Genomic DNA, 27,027 nt, shown 5'->3' with positions numbered 1-27,027 from the left:
TTCCCTGCCTGATGTTTGATGAAGATTATAATATTTATTGAACACCTCGTCTGTGTTAAGCCTGTGCTGAGTGTTCCATGTATTAACTCATATCTCCAACTTTATCACGGTCCCCGTGAGAGGCATGATAACAATCTTCATAGATGAGGACCCCAAGACACCAAGCAGAGAGAGAGTGGCTCCGCTCCTGGACCACCACCTTCCTGCATCCTCTTCACACTTCCAGTGCCCCTGTCAGAACCTTCACAGCCTTAATATCAACAGGCTTCTTTATTTAAGATGCTGCTGTGGAGAATGTGCTGCTGGGAGTGGCCATAAGCCCAGCCTCCTCCCACCCCAACCTCCCCCAACTCTAGCACCATCTCTGCCCTGATCCTTCTAACCTGGCATCCATGTGACCTTAGGGAACGAGGCCAATGGAATCTGAAGCTAGTCTGGAGATTCTGTGGCCCCTTACTGCCTTGGGTCTCCTGGCAGCCTGTACCCGTTCTAGTGCTCTCGAGAGGGCTCTGTGCTTGGCAGCAGACTGGAGCCTACCCCACAGGAAGCTGGCTCATTTCCATGCGGGCACCACCACCTCCTGGTCCCTATGTGGACATCACACTTGCTCAGCTACATGTTGTGCTCCTCAGGGCTCCAGCTGCTGAGCATGAGGGCCCTTCTCTGTCCCTAATGGACTCATGTCTGCTTGTATGTAGAGCAGCTGACTTGGGTCCCCTGCTTTATTTAACACTCTGCATCCCTAATCTGAATAGTGGTGCCACTGCCCTCCTCCCCCCTCCAGCCAGAGCTGAATGCCGTACCCAGCATCAGACCCTTGGTGCTCCCAGCTCATGGATCTCTCAGGCCCCGGCTCACCCTCAAGTCCTGCATACCCTGGGGATGTTGTCAGGAGTGGCAGGAAGGCAAGAGGGCAGATGCAATAGCTTGGCCCACCCAACCTGTCTTCCACCTGCAACAGTTCTAAGACTTCCTTTACAGCTAGGGTTCCAGATGTGATTTCGAGTCACCAATATACATGCACCTGCCTGAGACTTGACTTTGGAGCTGAGTCATGTGAGGAAAGAGACAGGGTGTGGGGCACTCACTTTTCAGGTGTAGACAGTGGCAGAAGCAGCATGGTTTTGGAACCAGCAACTGTAGCAGCAACTTTTCCATTCAGCAGGTAGTTATCTGACTCAGCAGTTTCCTTACCATGGCAGGCAGGATGTGATTCTGGAGCCAACAGCTGCAGGAAGCTTCTAGACTCTGCAGCTTCATGATTGCAGAAGAGGCAGCAGCTCTCTTGGCAACCCACTTCTGCATCAAGGCTTCAAGAATTGCTCCTGGAAGCCCAACCCAGAGTCTGTGTCATCAGCCCTTCTGACAATTCTGTATAAACTAATAACCAGTAGTAAGTCCTTCCTGCTTAAACTAGCTACAGAAGAGTCTTCTCTATCCAATTAAATCCTGAATAACATCTTGTCTGCAGGTAGAAAGCCCATCTGCTTGTGAACTCTCCTAGCTGGAGCGCGGTGGGAACAGCTGCAGGGCCCCAGCATATGTGCCCTTTGGGGAGTCTTAGATTTCTATGGCTCTGGTCTTCAGAAGGTGTCTAGGGGAACAGCTGAGCACTGGCAACAGCCGTGAGGAAGTCTCTGCTGGGGAGGATGAAGCTGACTGGGCAGTGGCAGCAGGAGGGGCCCCCAGGCCAAGGGGAGGACAGATGAAGGTTGGGACTCTGCTGAGCAGGGTGGAAGGGGTTCTCAGCTACAGGTGACAGAATCCCATGATTCTTGTTTAAGGAAAGGGCATTTATCAAGGGGTATGGATAGCTCACAAAAGCACTAGAAGATCTGAATAAACAAACTAACTGAGCTTCCAGGAACAACTCCCAACAGCACACCCCAGAATGGGGCCAGCAAGCGGGCTGCTGCCTCTGCAGCCTCCGGAAGTTGCAGGATATAAAAGCTGCCTTCAAATGTCCGGTGCCATGACTGGCTGTAGTCAAATGGACACCTCATGCCCTTCCTCCCTCCCCTCACAGCTCAGCTCCAAATGAAAGTCTCTTGTGTCAGGTTGGCAGAGTCTCAACGTGGTGGGAACCCAAGAACCCCAAGAAAGTCTGGGAAGTGTAGTTTTAGCTTTCGAGACTCCCAGGGCAGAAAGGGAAGCCCAGCTGGGGAGAGTAGGAATGGGAAGTGAGTGAGCCAGCACACCATACCCACCACACACCCCTTCTGCCATCTCCGCACTCCTCATCAGTCCTGCGGGGGCTCCAGGGTGGGGAGCAGGGTTGCAGGTTCGGCAGGCCCTGGCCCATGCCCCTCCATGTGGCTTGCGCAGCAGCCCTATGTGAGGTGGTCGTAGGACGAGGGCCCTACCAGCCCGGCTGCTGAACCACCACCCCGCAACCACCTCCAAGTAGTTTAAGCAGAAAGGGAATTTATTCTAGGATACATAGCAAGTCACAGAGTCACTGGGAGGGCTTGAGGCCCTGCAGCAGCTACACTATTAGGAATATTGTCTGAAATTACTGCAGGGCCAGACCACAGAGACCCCTTTGCCATGGGAGCAGGCCCCGACATCCCATCTCACCGCCGTCACGGAGGCTTTGACACTGAAACCCCCGCCATGCCACCGTGCCTGCAGCCACCCTCGCCCCAGCAGCCTGCTCAGGGGCCCTTCTCTCGGGTCACAGCTTCCCCTTAGTGGAACGTGGCTCTGTGTCTCTGCCCTGGCCACAGCAGGGTCTGGGAAAGCAGCTATTGGGATTCCACAGTGGGAAACAGGGACATATGGGGTGAGCAGGGGCTTCCCCCAACTTCTTAGGGTCTGAGTGGTCAAAGAGAATGACAAACATCCCCTCCAAAGCCTAGACCAGATGAGGGTTAAACAAGAAACTTTGGGGTATGGCTGGGGTACGGCGGCCCTCTTGGGTATACTCTGCCCCTCCAGGACAGGCCCAGGGTGTGTCCTCCATCTTCCCAGCCCTCCTCTGCTCCCTGGTGCCAGCATACTGCCTGGCACCTCGTAGGTGTTGGCTAAATGTTTGGGAATTGAGCTGAACCGTCCGCGTAGCTAATCTGCCTGGCTCCTGTCAACATGAGGGCCTTTGCCTGCAGTGGGGCCCATCCTGTTTTCCACTCAGAAACGCTGTGGTGAGAAGATCTTGCCTGAGCAAGCTTCCCGTTAACTGTCACCGTGACCTTAAAGACTGGAGTTGGTTATGGTGACCGGGGAAGGAGAAATAATATAACACAAATAGCAGCTGCCATCCATTGGACACAGTAGAGCAGCCGCATGGACTGACTGGAGCCAGACTGCCTGAGCGTGCACCCCACCACCTCCACCAGCTCAGCCCTGGGCAAAGTGCTCAACCACCCTGTGCTTCCATTACCTCACACATCGAATGGGGATAGCAACAATAACAAAGTGGCAGTGAGTCCTATATGAGTTCATGCAAGAAAGGCCTTTGGAAGGAGGCCTGGCATAGAGAGGAGGGTAGCACTTTAGTGGTGCCTTCCGGGGCAGTGCTGAGTGCTTGCATTAACACCTCTAAGCCTCACACCTGTCTGGGAGGTCAGCTCATTAGCATCTCTCCTTGAGGCTCAAAAAGAGCAAGTCACTTACCTAAGGCCACCCAGCCAGTGAGTGGCAGAAGTGAGATTTGAACCCAGGTTTGTCTGACTCCAAATTCTTACCCTGAAGCCCAAGAAAGAGGGGGCTTGCTCACACCATGCCCCCTCCCCGTGCACATCAATACCAGTGTGCCTCCCGCATGCCCGGCACTGCTGGGGCTTGGGGATTCCAAAGGGAAGGGGCCACGGGCCACAGGAGGCTGCCATGATCAGATATTAATAATCCAGGCTGGTTAATGTTGAGGCAGGAGTGGTCTAGGGTCCTGCTGGAGCCGAGCAGAGGGCTCTTAGCCTAGCCTGGGCACCCGGAATGGCTTCCTGGAGGGGATGACCCTGGGCGGAGCTCTTGTTTAAATTGAGGTACTGGGGGTATGATTTATAAATAATAAAATGTACCCATTTTAAGTGAACAGTTGGATGAACTTTGACAAATGTGGATACCTGAGTACTCACCATGCCAGTCGAGATATAGAACAATTCCATCTCCCCCAGAAAGTTCCCTCCGGAAAGTTCTCTCCCGTCCCTTTGCAGTCACTATCCCCCAACTCCCACCCCAGGCAACCACTGTGGGCTGAGCTTTAAAAGATGAGTAGGCAGGGAGTGTCTCTGAACTTATTCTGGTTCAAGAGTTGCCAAAAAAATACATATCAAAAAAAAGAGAGAGAGATGAGTAAGCTTCTTCCCCCTCATTCTCCATCCTTTTGGCTCCAGCCAGGGAAGGGGATCCCAAACATCAGCCAAAAACTCCAGGCTGGCTGTGGGCCCTCAGCCAGAGTGAGGGAAGCTGTTGGCTGCCCACTTCCTTCCTGGGCCTGACCTCTGGCTCCTACGGGCCCTGGTGCCCCCTCCACCCTAGCTCTGGGTCTCTGAGCTGCCAGCCTGCCCAGTGCCCACCAGTGCTCCAGGAAGACAGGGATGGTGCCCACAGAACCTGGGAGGGAAGTGGGAAGTGCTGAGTGAGTGGATCCAGGTGTGGAGGGGGCTGGGGAGGGCAGCCAGGCCTGATGCCCTGCTGAGCCAGCCTCTGGTCAGGGAAATACTAGGCACTTCTGCTGTATCCCTGCTCCCTACCACTAGGCCAGACCCCCTTCCCAGGCACCCTGGAGTGGGCAGCCTGGGGCAAGGTAAAGGGGTAGTCTCTGGTCTCTCAGCACCCCCCTGGAGACATTCTTGCGCTTGGAGCAAGACGAGGGAATGGGCAGGAAGCCTCATTAGTGCCCAGAGCACTGGACTGGGGCTCCCTCATCTGCCACTGACTAGCATGAAGTTTGGAGCCAGCAACCTCCCCACTCCGGACCCCTCCAGCTACACATGGAGAAAGATCTCTAAAGTCCCTGCTAGCCCCAAAGGTGGAAAACCCTCCTTAACCTCAACCGTTCCCTCTGGAAGCCCATAAAGGCATCTAATCTGCAACCCTCCAGCTCGTTGCAAAACCCAATAGTTTGCTCTAGGCTGAGAACCCAGGCCGTGCAACCAAGACCCCATCCACCCTGGGCCAGCCAGAGAGGCAGTTTGACGTAGGGCAAGGCACTGCTAATGGGCTGTTGTAGATGCTCACTGTGCTGGCCAGATAGTTAATTACTCTGGAGGCCAGGGAGGGATGAATACTTCATAAAGCCAGAGCCACCTATGAATTATTCATCCTCCATTTGTCATACAGGGGAGAGTGATGGGGCAGCTCGGAGGATGCAGGCCCCCAGGTTGGGGGGAAGGGGAGCACGTGGTGCTGCCTCCCACTGCACATCCAGAGGGACTGGTTCCTCTCCCACCCCAGCCCTGGCCGGGCCCAGGGGGTCTTGGGCCAGCTGCCTGGGGGACTCTGGGCCCCCCCCTTGCCCTCTCTGGTCTTGTCAATGCATCTGGGCTAGGTGGCATGCTCTGACATGAGTGTTAAATACCTGTGAGGCATCTACCAGGACCCAGAACATCAGGGGAGCCCAGGGGATACAGGGCTTGAGACCTCACCCTGCCACAGGAGCTAGCCACAAGCGTGATAAGCTCAAACCAGACCACAGCAGGCAACCACAGAGGGAGGCCTCAGTGGAGTGGAGAGGCAGATGTGGGCACTGCAGTGTGGCATGTGCCTGTCACCCCCGTCCCCAGCCCTCCCCATGCTCAGGGCTGCAGCAGGTAGGGGGTATGCCCCAGAGATCTCTCAGCCCCTTTCCCCACCCTGGCACTTGTCCATGGCTGCTCCAGGGCCCCTGAGGGCTTGCCAGAGCAGAGGAAAGTGCTGAGTAGCTGTGTCCTGAAAGCAAGCGCCACCCCTACCCCTGAGCTTCTCCCACTGCCTTCCCAGCCTCAGAACTACCTGAGGGGAGGTTCCACTGTAACCTCAGATGCTGCTGTCAGCCATGGGTCCAGTTTATCCACCTAAACAACAACCTCCTTCCTTGTAGCCTTTTGATGGGAAGCAGGAGGCAGCTACACAGAAGAGGGCAGCCCACTCTGTACCTGCATGGGGCCCTGGGCTCACACCAGCTATTCCTGCGGGTTTCTGGCCTGGTCAGAGAGCTGCAGGTGGGAGCCACTCTTGGAGAGGCCCAGACCCCATCTGCACCAGCTGGGCAGCCCTAAAGCCAACCTTCCTCTCTAGAGATGGTCTTTCTGGACCCGAGGTCCAAGCTTCGCCCAGGGAGCGCTCTGAAGCCTCGGCCTCTCCAGGTCCTCCCCAGCCCGTGGACCTTGACCCACTCCAGAGGAACGCATCCTCGCAGCACAGAGCCTTGCCTCACTGGACCTGGCACGTCAGGGCTGCGCTGGACGGAAGGGAGTTGGGGAGACCCGGAAGAACCGAGCTCAGGGTGCAGTCCGGGGCCAGGGAGGGAGGGGAGGTTGTTTGGGGAACTCTTACTGCTTCCTTCCTTCCCGGCTGGACTACCATTTCCCTTTCACACCTTCCTCAGACAGTACTAGCAACCTTCCTTTACAGGAACTGAGATCCAGAGGGGAGGACTCAGCTGGGGGCAGGCAGGGACCCACCCTCGGGCCTCCTCCCTGGGGTTTCATTCCCTTCTCCACCACTCCCCTCCCTGCCTTCACCTGGAAAATGGACGTTTTGGGCCTGGTGACCTCTAGGGCCCCTTCCTGATTCCCCTGGGGCTTTCTCCCTGTGGGTGAGCTGTATCCTCTCAGGCCCCCATGTGGATTCCATCTGGTGTCTGCCCAGCTTTGCTAACTCAGGTAGGATTTCAGCCTCTCTGAGCCTGTTCATACCTTGGACAACAGGGTAACATCCCTGCTGACCTTGGTTCCTGTGTGCAGGTTAGATGTTATCAAAGATGGGAATAGGGCTTAAAGTTATAAAGCTCCCTGCAGATGTGCAGTAGAAGGTTTACATGATTCTGGGGTCTCAAAGTGACAGCCCAGCTCTGCTCTATTTGGCTGCCCCATGTGATTTCATATTTGCTGCCATCAGGCAGGGTATGTGGCATCCGTTTGTTCCAGGCCTCCCTGTTGCCTACCTCCTAGACTGGCGGGCTGTGTCAGACATCCACCTTGGAGGCTGGCCCTGAGTTTGGTGGTGTCAGAGCCCTCACTTCCACCTGGAAGTTTCTGGGTCCTGTGGACGCCTCCCGACTGGGAGACCACACAGCTGGAGTGCACAGCTGGCGGGGGCCAACCCATCCCACCTGAAGCCAGCTGCTTCTGCCCCTCCCCAGTATCCAGGAGCCCCAGCCTCCTGGGCCTGAGGGCAGGAAGGAGCCAACAGGTGCTGCCTCCAGCCACGGCTTATGACAAATTGCTTCCACAGGTCCTGAAGTGGACGCAATGTTTTCCCTATTTCCATTTAGAAATGTGCCAAGTCTCCCCCAGCCTGGTCCCCTCCCCAAATCTAAACCCTGCCTGTGCTCCCTAGACCTTAAAGAATATTTAACCACCTGTTAAATGATTTATCCCACTGAGGCTCCAGAGCTCAGGGCATCTCACGGGCCTCCTCGAGAATTAACTAGAGCCATAAATCAAACCGACGTTTGAGAAATTTCCAGCCGCCTCAGACAGCAGGCAGCGGCTCCAGCCCAGACAGGGGAAATGGCATTTAGATGGGGGAAATGGCATTTAGAATGGAGAGGCAAGAGCACTGGCGGGGAGCAGCCTCCAGACCAGCTCAGACGGGGGTGGAGGGCCAAGGACATTGCTTCAGAGGGCTCTGTGCAGAGGGAGCCGCAGGCATATCCTCTCCGCCCCTGGTGCGTCCAATACAGGCAGCATCTTGACCCCTGGCACATGCAGAGAACCCTCCATGGTTGGCAAAGAGCTTTCCCACCTGTTGTCTCATCTGATTTCAAAACAGCGCAGGGAGGCAGGCGCTGCGAATGAATACAAGAAGCTCAATGGTGAGGCTCCAGGCATCTGCAGGGGGCAGGGGCAGTCATGACTTGTGGCAGCTCGAGAATGGACGAGTGTGGCAGGACTCAGGGACCAGACAGTGAGATGGGCTGAGGCACAGTGGCAAGAGGGGACCAGGTAGGCTATGTTAAGATTCTGGGTCAGGGGAAGGAAGGAGGGTAAGAGGAGCTGATGTTGAAGACCAGTTATGTGCTAAGTGCCAAGTGCACAGAGCCAAGTGGCAGAGGTGAACCCTCAAATCCCACAAGAACCTAAGGAGGTAAGTAGTTTGTTTTTTGGGGGGTTTTGGGGTTTTGTTTTTTTTTTTTGGAGATGGAGTCTCGTTCTGTCACCCAGGCTGGAGTGCAGTGGTGCGATATCGGCTCACTGCAATCTCCACTTCCTGGATTCAAGCGATTCTCCTGCCTCATCCTCCCAAGTAGCTGGGATTACAGGTGTGCCACCACCTTGCCTGGCTAATTTTTGTATTTTTGGTAGAGACGAGGTTTCACCAAGTTGGCCAGGCTGGTCTCAAACCCCTGACCTCAGGTGATCCTCCTGCCTCAGCCTCCCAAATTGTTGGGATTACAGGTGTGAGCCACCGCGCCCGGCCAGAGGTAAGTAGTTTTTTAAGCCTCAGTTTACAGATGAGCAAACTGAGGTTAACTGACCTGGTCAAGGTCCACAGCCAGCAAGTGTCAGAGCCAAGAATTGAACCTAGATTCATCTGGCTTCAAATTCTGTGCTGTTCTTCTCCACTATCAGATCTGCTAAACATAAGAACTAAATTTGACTGGGCACTTGGCAGTGCACCCAGCAGTCCCCTAAGGGCCTTACCTGCATTATCTCCTGTAGTCTGTCCAATAACCCCAGGAGGTGGGTTCTCCTACTCTCTCCATTTCACAGATGAAGAAATTGAGGCCTCCAACCCTCAGCTCTAAGGAGCAGTGCTAGGGCTTGCAGCCAGGCAGGATGACCGCAGAACCTCCCTGTACCCACCACTCACTCAGGTCTCCTGTGCTTGGAGGCCCGAGCTAGCAGCTACGTGTGAAAAGCTTGGCGGCTGTGCTTTCCAGGCAAGAGGGAGATGGTTGAACCATCAGGCCCTATCTTAGAGAGAGAGAATTCCACACAGAGAGGGGTTCAGACCAGATGCTCCAACACCAGGCTAGGGCCAGTAGACAGTGCAGAGCAACGTGCCTGAGGGGTCCCTAGGAGTTCCATGGGCCCCCCAGGCCAGGGCTGTTGGCAGCAGACATAGTGGGCCCCAAGTACCCAGCCATGACTGGCTCCGAAGCAGAGGGGCTGGGCCATAGCCTGGGCTCATCTCCATTCAGGAGCACCCTGAGGAGAATGTCAGGGCCAGCAGGAGCTCAGCATGACCCGTTGGCTCTCTGCAGGGGTGAGGGGTCACCCTGAACCTGAACCACCTTCTCTCCCATTCCTTGAGAGCAAAGGCTCTGGCCCCAGCAGTGAGGGCCTCCCCATGAGGCTGGAGGCAGGGTCCAGTGGACAAGAGTCAGGGCCCTCAATATCCTTCTCTTGCCCCCATAACCCTTGACATGTCCTGGAAAAGCCAGCACTGGGCACCCAGATTCTTTCTCCCACATGGTTTTACCCCAAGAGCAGAACGGAAATTCCTTTTCAGTTATTGAGCCCCAGTTTGTAATTGAGAAATCCCCAGGTTTTTGTTTTGTTTTGTTTTGTTTTCTGTTTTTTTTTGTTTTTTTTTTTTGAGACATCCCGCTCTCTCTCTCAGACTGGAGTGCAGCAGTGGCATGATCTTGGCTCACTGCAACTTGCACTCTGCCTCCCAGATTCAAGCAATTCTCCTGCCTCAGCCTCCCAAGTAGCCGGGACTACAGGCATGCACCACCACGCCCAGCTAATTTTTGTATTTTTAGTAGAGACAGGGTTTTACCTTGTTGGCCAGGCTGGTCTTGAACTCCTGACATCAAGTGATCCACCCTCTTTGGCTTCCCAAAGTGCTGGGATTATAGGCATGAGGCACCACGCCCGGCCAAAAATTCCCAAATTTGAGAGGATGTCTAATCAGTATGGTCTCTCAGAGGCCCCTGTCCTGTCATTCCATGGCACAGGGAGCACGGGAAAGTGGCATTAAACACGAATGCCCCAGCACCTGTAGGGCAAGGCGCCCTCTGGGCGAGGTGGCTGCTTTCACCCCAGCCTTGCCCCCATATCTCCCCTCACCCAGTCTGAGCCCCTGAGCCTCAGGGGGCTTCATCCCCACCAGGGATGACCCAAGGCTGGTGCCTCCAGACAGCTGGGATGAGCCGAGTCCACTCCCACATGGGCGTGGTTAGGGGTCTGGCAGGTGGAGGCCCTGGGGCAGGGAGCTGGCTGCTTGCCTCCCACGAGCACGCTGGCCAGCCAGGCCCACCCGCCCCAGAAAGCAGGACCTGAACTTGCCCGTCCCCATCTGTGCCCTCCTGGAACGTAAATTCAGCCAAGTTTGCAAGGAGCCCAGTGTCCCCTAGTGTCTGCTTGGGGCACAGCCCAGGCTCCTCAGGCTGGAAGCCACTCGCCTGCTGGGAAAAAGATGAGAGATGCCCCATGAGTCCCAAACACAATGGTGAGGAAAGACAGAGGGTATCCTCGACCTCACCTCCCCACCTATGGGCCTTGGGCTGCCCTCCTACCACCACCCCCAAACCTCAAACCTCCCACTCTAGCACCCCCTTCACCCCTCCCATCAGATCCTTCCCATTCTGTGCCTAAATTTTGCTGGCCCAACCCCAGCTGGTCTCTTGACTCGGAATGTCAGGGCCCGAAGGAGCTCAGGGGCCCATCACCATCACAGATGTGAAGGCTGAGGCGACCAGGCCAGTGATGCTGGGGTTGGTGCAGGTATATGGTGCCCACTCCGTTGGCTGACACTCAGTTGGCATCTGGTTTACAGAGACCTGATGATGCCCCTGAATCAATTGCTGCATCTGGGCTCACATGGCTCCCGGGGCCACCACCACCACTGGCCAGACGGAATCTTTGTGGATTTAGGGTAGCCCGTTTCTGCCCCAGAGCCCCTGAAAGTGGATCTAAGAATGGATACTTGGGGCAATAGCCTTCCAGGCAGAGCGAGCCTCCAGGACAAAGACCTTGCGGCCGGAGCGACCCAGGGAGGCCTCTCAGCTGGAGCCGGGTGACTGTGCCGGGCTCCTGGGAGCAGGCTCTGAGAGCTGCCACCCTGAGTGATGATATCAGAACCCCCATGGAGAAGCAAACAATTCAGGAGCTTCCAGGCAAGAGAGAGGAAGATCATTCTCACATCGCCTGTCATCTGTCTCTGTCAGGAGAAGGGGCAGGTCTGAAGCCCTGAGCAGAAGTGGGGGTAGGCCCCATACCTTGGACTCAGGACCAGAAAGAAAGTCTGTTTTTTCATGGCTTCTGTCAGTGGAGCCTAGGGTCACCTCCCCCCCACCCCCCAAGAGTGGCTTTGAGAGGCTGACAGGCTGTGTGACACAGCTTGGCAGGTCTCTTAGCAAAGTGCACATGTCACTAGCATGCCAGGTGCTGGAAGGGAGGAACAGGCACCCAGCCCAGCTCTCCTCCCTCACCTCAGGGTTCTCTGGCTAGAAGCTGCACCAGCAGAGGGGATAGAGTGGCTAGAACACAGTTACTGGGTAGTGCCGGTCACCCTGGGTCTGGATGCTGTGATGGTCCCATTTAATAGCTCAAACTACTGCAGGAAGGGTCTCCAGAGGTCCTGGGAGGTGCTGGTGGAGCAGAGAGGTGGTAGCAGTGATCGGGGGCAGGGGGTCCTCCCCACAGCCTCTCAGGAGACTGGGAGGTAGCTCTGGTTCCCTCTCCCAGCCCCAGGGCTCAGAAGGAGTGGGGTAAAGGAAGTGTCTGCAGCCAGAATCCCCCCCATGAGGACAAACTTCTATGTTATCTAGGGCACAACTGGAAGGGGCTGATTTTACCTGGAAAGCAGGAGAAACCTAATGCCTGACACAAATATAGAGTTTACATATTTCCCAGCTGATAGCTGCTTGTAACTTATGCTAATTTGGCATCAATTCTCTCTTTGTTATGATTAAAGACCATAACACGGAGAGCATTAGCAGTGAACCTAATGCAGGAACTGCTGGATAGCATGGCGGCCAGGGTTCTATGAGAGCTGCAGGGCAGAGTGATGACCTCACAGATGAGAAGGCTGAGTCTGAGGCTAAGGCTGACAGTCGCAAAATGTCTGGCCCAGGGTGGGTCAGGGCAGAGCCGGGATTGGAGCTCACACTCCCTACTCCCATTTTCCCTCCTTCCTGCACCGCCACGGCTCAAGTCCTGGCCTTCAACACAGCACCCGCTCATGCAGCCCCCAACCCGGCCCTGACCCCAGTTCTTAACCAAGCAGCTCTCAGAACATATATCCCAACCCTGGCTGAAAGCTTCCTTGAGGTCTTGAATTTGACAGGAATCCTGGTTCTACCCCAATTCCAGTTGAATTTCAGTCCCTAAACCAAACCCTGACACCAATCTCCCCAGCCCACACCAGTCCCAGCTCTGGCCCTGGGCGCAGGCGTGTCCAGCACCTAACCCTCAGCAAAGCCCTCCCTAGGATGAGGTCTGGGTCCACCACCCGCTCTCCCCAGGGCAGGGTCTGAGGGATTAGGTGACATATCTAAGGTCACACAGGAATAAGTAGCAGAGTTGGCTGTGGAGCTAAGGTCCCTGTGGCTCTGGAGTCTCCAGGTGGCGGTGGGCAGCAGGAGGCCTGGAAGGTGCCGGGGGATGGTGGCCCCTCCACAGGCACTCCTCTGACAGCACATGGCCTCACAGGAGCCGCACAGCGTCTCGAGAGGTGGGCTGCTCAGAGATTGTTCACCTCCATTTTGCAGATTAGAAGACTGAGGCCCAAGGGGAAAGGCTAAGGTCAGTGGCAGAGCAGAGCAAGAGACCAAGTCCCCTGACAGTCCACCCGAGGCTCTCCCGTGGCACCACACTGTCTCCTTCCCACGCTGTAGGGGCTGGGCAGGCAAGTCAGGTACGGAGGAAAAAATAACGCAGGAAACTGCAAGATCACAGACTTCATTTCCAATCCTCATTCCTGGAGAAGCGCCCCAGAATGGCAATGCCAGCTTAGCTGCCTTTAATTGGGAGGCTGCCTGGGCTCCAGAGCAGCCAATCCGGAGTCCCCGCTTGCCAACAGTGGGGTATTAATCAAAGGGGTTACTGCCCTGCACTCCCGCTTTCCTGCCTATAAGATGGGACCATGCGGCTCCCCAAGACGTTGCTGAGTGTTGAGATTCGATGATGGATGCACAATCCCAGCTCGGCACCTGGCTCGTTGTAGGAGCTCCCTGACTTTAGTTCCCTCCACCATCTACACGACCCTGTGTCTGGGAAGGGTCACCTTTGGGCAACACCTCTAGAGCCAGCTGACCTCCCAGTACCATCTACTCAGTTCTGGAACTCGGGCTGAGGAGGTGCCTTGTTCATGCAAATAGTGGTGGGGTGTGAAGATTGACACCCTGAGTTCCTGGGAGCAACCTGGAAGACCAGCTGAGAGTAATTAGCCCTGTCCACCTGCGCACCTCTGGAACATTCCGGTGGGCCACTCAGGTGTATCTGGCACGGCCCTGGGGCCTGTGTGGAAACATCCAAAGCTTGGAGTAGCCTTGAAGGCTGAAGAATGAAGAGTGACCCCAGGGCACAGGACCCGGCAGGGGGGCCAAAAAGGGGCCCCTGGGGTGATGGGGACAGTGCTTGGGCCCCAGAAGGTGGAGCAGTAGCAGTCGAGGTTCCCTGGGTAGGCAGAGGGGATCCCACCAGGGAAAGACAAACGGCCAGATGGCAGAGGGAAGGCACCGGCTGCGGCCTCCACTGGGAACATTCATTAAGCCTTCAATTAGAGCAGGCCTGCCCCTGTCAGCTCCAAAGGGCGTCCAGGGCTCCAGTTGCCCTGCCCAAACCAGGAGTTAATAACTCACCCTGTAATGGACTCAACAGAGAAACAGCCAGGAGCACCCACTCATCCATCTGCCTGCCTACCAGGGCTCTGGACAGGAGGGAGAGCTGGGGACACCTCTTTGGATCCCTTTATCTCCCAGAAGCCACATCACAGGCCAGCTGGAGATGGGAAAGCACAGCCGTCCCTCTTGTCCCTGGGGACTGGAATGTTCATGTACTATTCCCAGAAAAGAAGGAAGCGGAATCTCTACATCTCAGGGCAGGGAGGCTCCAGGAAGCTTTATTTACTGTCCTGGATGATTTACTGTGTGTGGTGCTGGGGACAGAAATGGGTAAGACCCCAGCTCTGCCCTCCAGGAGTCCACGTTCAGCTTAGGCAGGGCTGGCCAGGGCAGGAAGTAGGAGGGAGAAAATAGACATGAAACTGACCATAACCAGAGGCTTCTATGGCCAGTACTGTCAACAACAGCAGCACCTTCCAAGAGGTATGAGAGGAGAGTCTCAGCTTGGAGTTAAGGGAGAGCCACACAGAGGTGGCCGGTAAACTGAGAGGTCAGGGTCCTATAGTCCCACTCCTTGTTTTACAAGTGAGCAACCTGAGGCCCAGAGAGGGCAGGTGGCTGGCATGAGGCCACACAGCTATTCAGGGTCAGAGCCAGAATTAGAACCCTGTCAGGAGTGGGCCTCTCCATGCTAAAGCAGGCAAACTGAGGCCTGGAAAGTCACTTAATTAGGACATTGAATGGAACCCTCTGTCACCCACCCTGTCCTGAGAAAGACTGGCCCTCCAAGGGTCATTTCACATGGCAAGCATTGCCTGAGGGTATACATGCAGTCTGTTCTACTGAGAGCACTCAGGAGAGCAGTGGCTCCCCCAGCCTCCCCTGGGTGCCTGGCTCCTCCTGTCCCTTTCAGCCTGCCCCTTCGGCCTCCCCATCGTCTACTCAGGACTCTCAACCATTCCCCCAGCACCTCAGGCCAAGCCAACCGGGTGGGCTGCCAAGAATGGTCAAGCTCCAACCTTCCCAGAACTGACCAGGGCTAGGGGTTTTGTTTTTGTTTTTTTTTTTTGGAAAGGGAGTCTCGCTCTGTCGCCCAGGCTGGAGTGCAGTGGCACAATCTTGGCTCACTGCAACCCCCGCCTCCCGGGTTCAAATTATTCTTCTGCCTCAGCCTCGCAAGTAGCTGGGCTAATTTTTTGTATTTTTAGTAGAGATGAAGTTTTGCCACGTTGGCCGGGCTGGTCTCAAACTCCTGACCTCAGGTGATCCACCAGCCTCAGCCTCCCAAAGTGCCGGGATTACAGGCGTGAGGCACCGCGCCCGGCCCAGGACCAGGCTTTTAAAGCGTGGTTATGACACAACCTGCACCAGAATCACCCAGGGAACTTGTTAAAATGCAGATTCCTAGGTACTGCCCAGGACCTGGTGATTCAGAGTCTCTGGGAGTGGATCATAGGAATCTGCATTTTAGAATAAACTCCCTGGGTTTTTTTTCCCCCCATAAATGATATTAGTGGATACATAAATGTAGAAAAGTGTAGAAGTAATAGGTGAATTGCTCCATGCATTTTCACAAACTCCACATCTGTTTAATGTCTACCCAGGTAGAGAAATAGAACATTTACAGGCCCTCACAAATCCCTCATGTCCCTTCCAGTTACCAACCTCTCCAAACAAGGCCACTATCCTGACTCCTGACAGCTCAGTTCTGTTTTGTCTGCTTTTGAATTTCACGTGTAGAGAATTATACAGACACCTGTGTCTGGCTCTTCTTTTGCTTGACATTATTTGTGAGACTCATTCATACCATTACATGCAGTTGTGGTTTGTTTATTCTCACTGCTGAGTAGCATTCCAGCCTATGATTGTACAATTTGTACGCATTCTGCTGTTGATGGGCATTGGGTTGTTTCCAGCTTTGGGATATCAAAAGAGGGCTGCCATGAAAATTCGATGACATGTATCTCTGTGGACATTTGTATACATTTCTGATGGAGATATGTCGATCAGCAGAATTGTTGCATCACAGATAGGGTTTGCTTGTGTTCAGGTTTAACAAATACAGCTGAACAATTTTCCAAAGTGGCTGTACCAATTTAGACACCCACCTGCAGTGTCTGAGAGTTCCAGTTGATGCACATCCTCGTCAGCACTGGGCGCATCTCTCTTTTCATCTCAGCCATGCTTGTGGGTGTGGAGTGATACCATTTTATGCTTCGACTTGCATTTCCCTGATGACTAATGATGTTGAGCACATTTTCTTATGTTTATTGGCCATTTGGGCATCCTCTTTCTTGAAGTGCCTCTTCAGATCTTTTGCCAACGTTTTAATCAGATTGTCTGTCTTTTTCTTATTAATTTATAGGAGTTCTTTATGTATTTTGGGTTCTTGTCCTTTCCTGGCTATGTGTATTGCAAATATCTTCTTCAACTTGCTGTCTTGCCTTTTTACTCTTAATGATGTATTTTGGTAAACAAATATTTTATTTTAATATATTCCAAATAATTTTTTTCCTTTTTGGGGTAACACTTTTTGTGTCTTACGTCCAGGTGGTTCTATGCACCTGAAAGTTTGGGGGGGTGGCTGGAGTTCTTCCGGATGGACGACAGGCCTTGTTATTGCTCGTCGCCACTTTCTTCTCAGATAGACACAGAATTCCCTTAATCATACAGGCCACACTTGCTGAGCACTTGTTCTGCTTTGGGGTACTTTACATGTGGTAGCAGACATCCTTGTGGGCATCTATTCAGCCTGAGTCCCACCTGGAGCCTGTTGACCGAGAACTACTCCTGGACAGATGGGCCGTGGTGTGGCAATCGCAGTGGTACGTGACCCTGGCATGCTGGCCACAGCTGATTGGACAGGAACAGACCCTTTCCAAGCTGAACTCATCAGGCTGTCTCTCCTGGGGATCTGGATCTGTCCTGAAGGGTGCTAGACTCAGTTCTGATGGTAGCAAGGAAGAAATGATGAGAACTCAGGAACTGAGGCTGCCATGAGGGCAGGAGAGGGCACATTTGGCCCCACAGCCCTGGAAGCCTGCAGAGGAAGACAGAGGAGGCAGATGTGAGAAGGGGTGGAGTGTGGACACTAAGATACACTGCACCTCCTGGTTCTTGGCCCTCACGATGCACTCCTGCCCTGGGGGACCGCAAAGATGCCCAACAGCTTTTCAATAAATTCCCCTTTATGTTTAATGTGAATCCTGTCCTTGCAACTAAGAAAGTCTTATCTAAGATATGGTTAGCATCTTGAATCTTCAGAACAATGAATTCTTCCCTTTTTTAGAGATAAAGAAGCTGACTTGGGTTCAGGGAATGATTGCATTTTAAAAAAACGAATTTCATTCCCTCATCTAGCTTTGGATACACTGAGCAAAACACATATGAAACAGGACACTGTTTACTGCAGACCTTTTCAGAGCCTTTGATAGAACGGCACGTAGGGATCTGCCAAACGCAGAGCCTCTCTAACTTATCTGACTGTGGAACCTCCTTTTGTAAGAGGCATTGTGTGAGACTAATGTTTTATGGAAAATGCTGTGAGGAACCAAATTTCTCCTCCCTGCCCCAAGGTGTTCTCACTGGAAGGAAGTGTCCTGGGCAAATACCTGGAAATGTTCATCCCTCCAGGTACATGACCCCTCAGTAGATATGACGAGGCAAGGGATCTGTTTTCTGAATCTCTTTCCTGAGGGCTTTTCTAACCTGAAGCAACTGCCCTGGGCCTGGGCCCCGCTAGATTAATCAACTGTAACTGAATTTCAGAACTTTCCAAGTGGTCAGCAGGCCTCATCATGCCTGGGACTCCAGGCTCCACCAAGCCATTGTCATCCCTGGAGCCTGGTCCTTAACCAGCTTGCCCCTTCCCAGTAGGAATGAGGCCAGGAAGGGACAGAAAAAGAGGAGGGAATCTGGGAAGAAAAGGCGAGGGAGAAAAGAGAAAATTGAAGGAAGAGGAAAGGACCGGAGAGGAAGGAAACAGTGAGGAACAGACAGACCCTCAACAGGGGTGCCAGGAGGGTTTCATGAAGGGACTATTTGCCAAAGGAGGAGGCTGGGTGTGGTGACTCACACCTGTAATCCCAGCACTTTGGGAGGCCAAAGCAGGCAGATCACCTGAGGTCAGGAGTTCGAGACCAGCCTGGCCAACATGAAAAAACCCCATCTCTACTAAAAATACAAAATTAGCTGGATGTAGTGGTGCACACCTGTAGTCCCAGATAATTGGGAGGCTGAGGCAGGAGAATCCCTTGAACCTGGGAGGCGGAGGTTGCAATGAGCCGAGATTGTGCCACTGCACACCAGCCTGGGTGACAAGAGCAAAACTCTGTTTCAAAAGAAAAAAAAAAAAAAAAAAGTGGAGCGCGCCTAGGAGCCAGCAGCATGGAGAGTCATGACCACCCCTAGGCTGAAGGGCCAGAGACGGAGTGGACCCGGAAAGGGTGGGTGTATTAGTCTGTTTTCACGCTGCTGATACATACTCATTTATAAAGAAATTTATAAAGAAAAAGAGGTTTAATAGACTCACAGTTCCATGTGGCCGGGAGGCCTTAGAATCATGGCAGGAGGTGAAAGGCACGTCTCACACAGCAGCAGACAAGAGAGAATGACAGCCAAGCGCAAGAGGTTTCCCCTTATCAAATCATCAGATCTTATGAGACCTATTCCCTACCACGAGAACAGTATGGGGGAACCACCCCCAAGATTCAATTATGTCCCACTAGGTCCTTCCCACAACATGTGGGAGTTATGGGAGCTATAATTCAAGATGAGATTTGGGTGGGGACACAGCCAAACCATATCAGTGGGTATGGAGGAGCCAGCTGAGCAGTTGCTGCCAGGGCCTTTGGGGCTGTCAGCCCAGCAGGCCTGGATCCACCCCATCCATTGTCCCCCTACCCTCTGATCTCCTGCTGGTGCCTCCCACTGGCCAAACCCCATCAGAGGCCCCTGGTCGGGGAGCAGATGGTGCAGTCGCACACTCACACTTGCTGGGTGGAGATGGGCAGGAGCGGCCGAGGGGAATGGAGACTGCCTGGCGTGGGAGGCTTGGGAGGAGGCTGGGGGAAGCAGAAGGGGAGGGAGGAGAGATGAAAATACAGGTCATCAAAAGGAAGGGCCTTGAAAGAGGCAAGAGCAGAGAGGAGCCTCCGGGCTGGAGGCAGCTTTTCTCTGCGCCCTCCTAGATGCACGGGCTTGTTGCCTCTCCCCAGACCCCCAGATGTCTGAGTATCAGAACGGCCCACACTGGGCAGCAGACATGTGAGCGTGGCCCCAGGACAGACAGGGAGCCGGCCTCCTCCCCACTCCTGCCAGCTCCCACAATCGGGTGGGCAGATGGAGCTCCGGTGAGATCAGCTAAACAGGCCCACCTCTGCTGTGTGCAGCCCTCCCTTTATGCAAGCCATGAGTGCCTGAAAGGTTGGGAGCATAAATCAATGCCAGGCAAAGGAGTCCTCATTGAAATTCACCAGGAAAAAATGCATCGCTGAGGATCCTAGAGTGAGTTCCTCTCCACAGACAACAGTTGTCCCCAACGTGGCTCTTGTCTACGAACACATTGGAGCAGTTGAAAGTGGGCCCATTCTGACTATGAAGCTTCATCAGGAGGATGTTCTGGCCACGCCAGGGTAGGTGGTGGGCTGCATCTGCCTCCCAGCCCCCCAGGTTCAGGGAAACTTGCCAGCACTCACACTTCCCTCTCTGCTTCTCTCCTCCACCTTCTGGTAACTCCAAGGGGGGAAAGTGCAGGTGCCTCTCTCTACCCATTCTGCAGAGAGGTTTGCTGATGGGTGGGCACTCAGAGCCACCTCAGGCCTGCCCCTGCCACCACCGAGCCCGCCTTTCTCCATCCCCAGCTCCCCCAGCCTTGTGAGCTCTGGGCCCAGCCCCTGCCTTTGAGGGGGCCTGACTCCCTCACTGGCATGACCTCTGAGGGCCTGGCTGGGTGGAGATGATGGGAGAGCCACCTCCCCAGTTCACTCGGAGCAACAGCAGCCCCGGGCCTTTGGTGAGAGGAACCCTGGAACACCAAGACTAACCCAGGGAAAGGGATGTCTGAGGCAGGGAAATCCTTCATGAAGGGAGGCAGCTGCTGTAGATCAAAGCCTGTTTTCTGTGCCTCTACATCATCATTAGCAGAAGGCAGAGGTGGGGGAAGAAGGGGGCAGGCACAGGACTGCAGGAGAGCTCTTTGCGTCCCCTAGAGTAAAGCTGGTGCCCCTGAGGCATTTGGTGGAGGTGAGGGGGGCAGTGCCGATGGCCTCTGGGTCCAAGGGCTTGTGGAGGCCAGAAGAGGGTCTCCAGGGCCAGGTCACATGCCAGGGAAGGCTTCCTGGTGGAGAAAGCCTCTGAGCTGAGTCCTGAGGAGGCACTGGTGGTACCTAGGCCACACTTGGGTAGGCCGACCCTCTGTATTCGGAGTGTCTTCACCTATGGGAGACTTAACAGAAAGGCAAGACACTGGGACAGTCTTGAATCCAGAGACCCATCATGAAGTACCCATTAATGATAGATGGATGAGGCAATCACGGAAGGCTTCCTGGAGGAGGTGAGTCTAAACAAAGCTTGAAAGGAAGGGAGTCAAGAGAGACTGTAGACCTTGGTAGACCCCTCGCTTCCATGCCCTCATTGCTCCCAGGATCTTTTTCTCCTCAGCCACTGTCTTGGTTTGAAGTTGTACAATTCTCTAATTGTTTCATTAATGTCACTGGACTACGGGCTCCAAGGTTTTGCTCACCATTGTGACATAGTGAATGTTCAATCAATGTTTTTGGAAGGAATAAGTGGAAGGATGAGTGAATGACTGTTTGACTAGTACTAACTTCTAAGGTCTGGAAGTGGCATGGGTCTGTCCCACGGAGGGGTGGGAGGCAGTGGGAGGCCCTGGAGATTTTGCAATGTAGCTGGAGCTGCACTGGGCTGGACAGAAGATGGTCTGGGGCAGTGGGACAATAAGCGCAGGGCTCCTTGTTCTTGATTCCAGGGGAAAGTGGGGGCTGGGAAGAGGGCACAAGGCCAGGACCCAATAAAGCATATGCCATCTGGAACTGTGGGGTGGCTAGAGCTTGCAGGAGATGGGCTTGGAGGGAAAGGGGGCCCAGGATGAAGCCAGACCTCACATAGTGTGCACCCCAACCCCACAGCCCCTCTCCCCAGCCCGGGGTCCTCCAGGAGCTGCTGGACCTCTTTCTCCTGTCTCCCCCACTGCCTCCTTGGTCTGATTGTGCAGAGTGATTTGTGGGCCTGACAAGTTGAATTGTGGGTAAAGCGCTGTCCAAATGTGGAGCAAATTGGAACTGCAGCTCCAGCTGGCGGGCCATCCATCACGGGAAAGGCTCGTCAGCAGCTCACTGCCCTGCCCTACATGGGCCCCTCACTGTGCCTGCCCCAGGGGTGAAGGGGTCTCCTCCTCTCTCCACCCAGGGTCTGAGGGGGCCATGGGTAGCATGGGAGTGGGGGTCTGGGACTGGGACCTAATTGGAAGAGAGACAGGGAGGCGGAGGACTGACCATTCCTCGCATTTGTAGGGTCTCCTTTAGGCTTTTCCATAGCATTTTTATGCTGATGAACTTCACATAAGCCTCCCAAGAGGTGTATTATTTATAAATTGGGGAACAGAGGCACAGTACAATCGGGTGACAGGCCCAAACTTGCACTGCGTTAACAGAGACTGGAGCATGAAATTTACTGCTGGAATACCTGGAATTCTTAACAAAGCAGTAGTTTCTTGCAACACGGAAGAATTCAAAAGCAAATAAATATTCCATCTGGCGCAATTCCTAGTTCCTGGAGCTGACACCTTAGTGGCTCCATTACGGACCGATGAGGTGAAGGAGTCACAAAAACACTTATAACCTACAGGCCCTGCCTTGAGGGACTCACTCTCTGTGCCAGGAGCTGTTCCCGTTCTAGGAGAACCCTCTCCCTGCCTTTGCCCTGCCCAGCCTCAGACACCCCATTCCTCAGTCCGTGTGACGCAGCTCCTGGCCACGGCTGATTAGGCCAGAGGCAGTCACCTGAGCCAAACTATCTCCTCATAGCCTGGCCCTGACCTCTGACTTGGGACCTGCCTGAAAAAGATGAGCTATGCCAATTAGATGCAAGGAATTTGGAACTGGGATCTTGAGCAACCCAATCAGGTAGCAGAGTGAGCCAAGCTGAAAGGTCCCAGGTAACCTCAGGACTCATCTTTCTCAGAGGCCCAACTATCCAGACCCTACTTACTTTCCCCTGCCTCTCCCTTAATTCCAGATCCAGAAACCTCTGTGTGTGCGTGGAAGAGGGGAGGAAGATGCCACACTTGCTCTCTGTCATACCACATGCCCCCAAGCTACCAAACTGTTTATCCACATGAGTCATTTCCGTTTCCCCTTGAGGCCTGGGTTTGGAAACTCAGAACCCAAGCACAGACTGCTGCCTCTCTCTTTATGCTGAGTCATCCCTTCCTTGAGACAACAGCTGAGCTGTCCTGCTGACTACTGAACGGAAGCGGCCAAGGTTGGGGATGGAGAGGAGCCGTGGAATATGAATTAACATTCCCATATGTTATCCTGTCACACAAGGTTACCTGTGGCCCAGGACCCCAAATGCGGAAGCATCAGGAAGGGAGAAAGCTCCCCTCTGCATGGGAGGGGTGTGTGTATGTAGGGGAGCTCTCTCTGCAGACCTCTGTGCTCCGGATTTCATTTATGTGGAGCCCTTCCTGGCTGCCCTGGCCTGGGCCTCTCGTGACCTGTTAGATTAGTGCTAAAAGTCCGACTGTTCATACAAAGTGCGTTTGTATTTGTTTCAATCAGGGTTTAAGTGCAGGAAACAGAAGGCATGCGGGGATTTTAAGCAGAGAGGCAATTAACATGGGGAATTAGGTGCTTACAAAGTCACTGGAGGTGCTGTAGCAGTCGGCATTAGGCTTGCATCCAGGAATGAGTATGGAACGGCTGAACTGGCCCCATCAGGAAGGGGAGGAATCAGAGCCACCACCGGACACATCACTCTAGCTGCCATCCATCGTCTGAAGCTGCTGTTACCACCATATGACGTCTGGGCCCCATAAAGCTGGTGCCTGGACGTTGGAATGCCATGAAGGAAAATTCGTGTGTCCATGAGCCTACCTGCCACCGGCAAATAGCTAAGGGATGAGGAAGCTGGCTCTGCCTCACTTCCGCCCTGCAGGCCTCATGTGGGTGTCTGCATTCAGCAGAACCTAGCTCACGAACGAAAACCCTAGGTGCACGGGAGCCACACTGTTGTTAGTTTGTAGCCTCTGCAGCAGCAAAAGGCGTGGAATGGATGCTGAATCCAAGCACATATCTCAGAGCCCAGTTCCAGATTCCCAAGAGACCCCACAGGCTGACGTGGCCCATCTTTTGCAGCCAGTGTGGGCTGACTGCCCTCAGTTAAGGCCTTGCCTGGGGGAAGCTATGTAAACACAGGAGAGGCAGTGGAAGGGGAGCGGGGACTGAAGAGCGAGGTGCGTGACTCTGAGTGTGTGCGCACATACGCACGTGCATGTGCCTGTCTGGGGAAGAGGAGTGGGGGCGGATCTTAGGGGCTGTGAGATGAAGCCCAGCTCTCCCTACATTCTCACAGGGCCTCTTATAACAGGAGCAGCCAGCAGCCACAGAGGCTCCCATCCAGTGGCGAAGTCAGTGGTGGGGTGGACCTCACCCACTCCCAGTCTCCGCCTACCCTGGGTCAGCACAGCCATCTCTGATCAGCTCTCAGGGGAGGCTGAAGTCTTTGTCTCTCCTTGAGCTAATTTCCGGGGATCCCAGCATCTTGTATTAACAAAACCGGGGTACCTAGAATGTCCCTTTCTTCAAAATACAGTTGTGACATAAACATTGTGGCTGCAGGTTCCCTGGGGGAACCTTTGCTGGGGTGAGGTTCACTGAGGCTCAGTTCCCCTGACAGGGGGCCCTGCCTGCAGGCCGCTAGCTCAAGGCAGGACTGAGGGGTTGAGAGATGTCAACTCCAGGAGCTGCTCGGCCTTGTGGCTGCAGCTCCCTTAGCAGAAACTCTTGCCTGTGGAACTGCTCTCTCCCTTTTGCTTGTTAAAGAGTTCATCTGCTGCCACTCCCCGCTCCTGGAAGATGAAGGAACTGCCACTCTGGAGGTGTGGGGAGGCGGGAGGAAACACACACTCCAGGCCAAACACCCGCCTGCCCTGGCATGCAATCTGCAGGGAGACCTGGGAAAGGGAGGCTGCATTCTGCAATGTGTCAGGACGACAAGACAGGCTGTCTCTGCTCCTCTGCCTTGGAGAAGATCTTAGCCCAGTCTGACTTCAGGGTCGACTTGGCCAGAGCCTCACAGAGCCTCAAAAGCTAAAGAAGGACTCATCCCCATCGTCTCAACTCAGGATGTGTCCAAGGGAATGACCCCTCCTCCCTCTGCCCCCAAACTACTGCCTCCTTCCACCTTCCCTGTCTGTGTCACAGCCCCCTCCCCAGTCTCTGAGACCTGCTGCTCCATCCCCTGAGACTTCTCTCAGATGTGGCCCTTGCTTGTCATTCCTACCTTTCGACCCACTCCTCTACCTTCATCACCACACCAGCCACCTCCCCCAGGCCTCCCTGCAGCTCCCCTCTCTCCTGTCCCTGGAGGGTTTCCCTGCTGAACACCCCTGGACACCTCCCATCCCCCCATGACCTGCTAAATGGAGCCCCAGTGCCTCAGCCTTGTCTCGGAGGCTTTCTGAGGCTCACCCCTGGCAAACCGTTCCAGGCTATCTCTCACGCACACCCACATTCTTGCCAAACTATATTATGCATCAATTCTCGAATAGTGGGCACATGATGGAAGCTGGCTAATTAGAGCCCTCTCCTGAGACTTTTACCTGAACTGGTCCTCTGGGATTTGAGCTGTAAGGACAGTGTGGTAGACTGAAGAAAATGCCTCTCTCCCAAAGATATATGCACTTCTTAATACTTGGAACCTGCAAATATTACCTTACATGCCAAAAGAGCAAATGTTGCCTTATATGGCAAAAGATGTAATTAAGTTAAGGATCTTGGAAGGAGAAGCTTATTCTGGATAATTTGGGTAGGTCTTGAATGCCATCACAATTATCCTTTACACACACAGAGAGAAGTTAGACACAAAGGAGAAGGCAATGTGAAAACTGAGCAGAGAGAGATGTGGCCACAAGCCAAGACATGCTGACAGCACCAGATGCTGAGAGAGGCAAGGCACGGCCTCTTCCCTAGAGTCCCCAGAAGGCAAGTGGCCCTGCAGACAACTTGATTTCAGACTTGTGGCCTCCAAAACTGTGAGCGAATAAATTTCTATTGTTCGAAGCCACCAAGTTTCTTGTAATTTGTTATAGCATCCCCAGAAATGGATACAGATGGTGAATGCTGGAGCTGCTGGAGCCATTTTGTGCCATGTGGAGAGGATGTGGGAAGCCTGAAGCAGATCCAGAAGAAAGCAGAGCTGAGGGATAGAGAGGGGCACAGGGGTCTGGGTAGAGCCCTGAGGACACTGGGTCACCCTGCAGGCAGCCTTCCCTCCCTAGCCTTTTCAGCAACATAAGCCAACATGTTTCCCCTTTTACTTAAGCCGGTTTGAACTGGTTTTCTGTCACTTGCAGCCCAAAGTGTTCTGACTAACACTCTCACCAAGTAATTATTATGAGCCTTAAAAATAGCTCAAATCTTTGACCCAGTGATCCCAGCTTTCTGCCCTAAGAAAATAATCTTTATAAGGACAGTCACAGCAGTGTGAAAAAACAGAAACAGCCTATATATGCAACCACAAGACATGCATTCATAAATTATGGGGGGATATTATATAACTATTAAAACTACATTTTCATGCTTATTATAAAATAATAAGTGAAAGGCAGGACAGCAATAAAAAATACATGCACACGCATAAACATACATTTGTATATTTATATATAAAAAGAATAATCTCCATTTTAAAAAATTTTGCTTGAGATAATTTTTTTTTTTGAGACAGAGTCTTGCTCTGTAGCCCAGGCTGGAGTGCAGTGGCGTGATTGCTAGAGATAATTTTTAAGGCAACAAAGCATTACACATACAGTTGAAATCCTTTGTGTACCTCCCTTCAATTTCTTACATAGCCTCCTTCCCTCTCCAAAGGTAGCTACGTTATCTAAGTTGGTATCATCCCCATGTATGATTTTAAATACTGCTTATGTATGTATCTATAAGTAATGCATCATATTTGCACGTCTCTACATTTTAATCTGTAGGATGAGGCTTTCTGCAACTTGTCTTTTCTCCACCAACCATATGTTTTGTTTTCAGTCCATCTTGATAACATGTTCGTTAATTTTAGCTGCTGTCAATAATTCCTTTTCTGAGTGTCCCACACTTTACTTATCCCTTCTCTGGTTAATAAACGCTCAGCTCACTGGCAATACTTCTTACTGTAAAATGCCGCAGCTCTTATAGTTCCTTGTGTACACACATGAGATTGTCCCCAAGGGTTTACACCCCAAGCGCAGTAGGGGGCGCAAGGCGTGTGTGTCTTCTTCCCTACAAGGTGCAGCTGAATTGTGCTCCTAAGGAGTGGTATTAAGAGTGAGTAGTTGGCGGGGTGCGGTGGTTCACGCCTGTAATCCCCGCACTTTGGGAGGCTGAGGAGGGCAGATCACGAGGTCAGGAGATCAAGACCATCCTGGCTAACATGGTGAAACCCTGTCTCTACTAAAAATACAAAAATTACAAAAATTAGCCGGGCGTGGTGGCGCGTGCCTATAGTCCTAGCTACTCGGGAGGCTGAGGCAGGAGAATTGCTTGAACCCGGGAGGTGGAGGCTACTAACCTGAGATCGCACCACTGCACTCCAGCCAGGGCGACAGATTGAGACTCCTTCCCCCCCGCCCCCCCCAAAAAACAGAGTGAGTAGTTTCCATTTTCCACATCCTCAGTGGGGAGACGTTTTTATTTTTGACAATCCAACGGGTAGGAAATTGTGTCTCGCCAAGTGGTTTGATGTACCTTTCCCTTTTTACAGGGCTCTCCATACACTTTCCATACATTCATGTCCCCCTCAGTTTCCTCTTCTGTTCAATGCTTTTGACCACTCTACTGAGGTATTTGTCTTTTGAATGGAAAACATATTCACATGAATTACACTCAAATGTCAACAGTGTCTTAACACTTTTTATTTCT

Source organism: Pongo pygmaeus, chromosome 5 (assembly GCF_028885625.2).
Source record: "Pongo pygmaeus isolate AG05252 chromosome 5, NHGRI_mPonPyg2-v2.0_pri, whole genome shotgun sequence".
Classification (NCBI taxonomy): Eukaryota; Metazoa; Chordata; class Mammalia; order Primates; family Hominidae; genus Pongo; species Pongo pygmaeus.
This window is presented reverse-complemented; position numbering follows the sequence as displayed.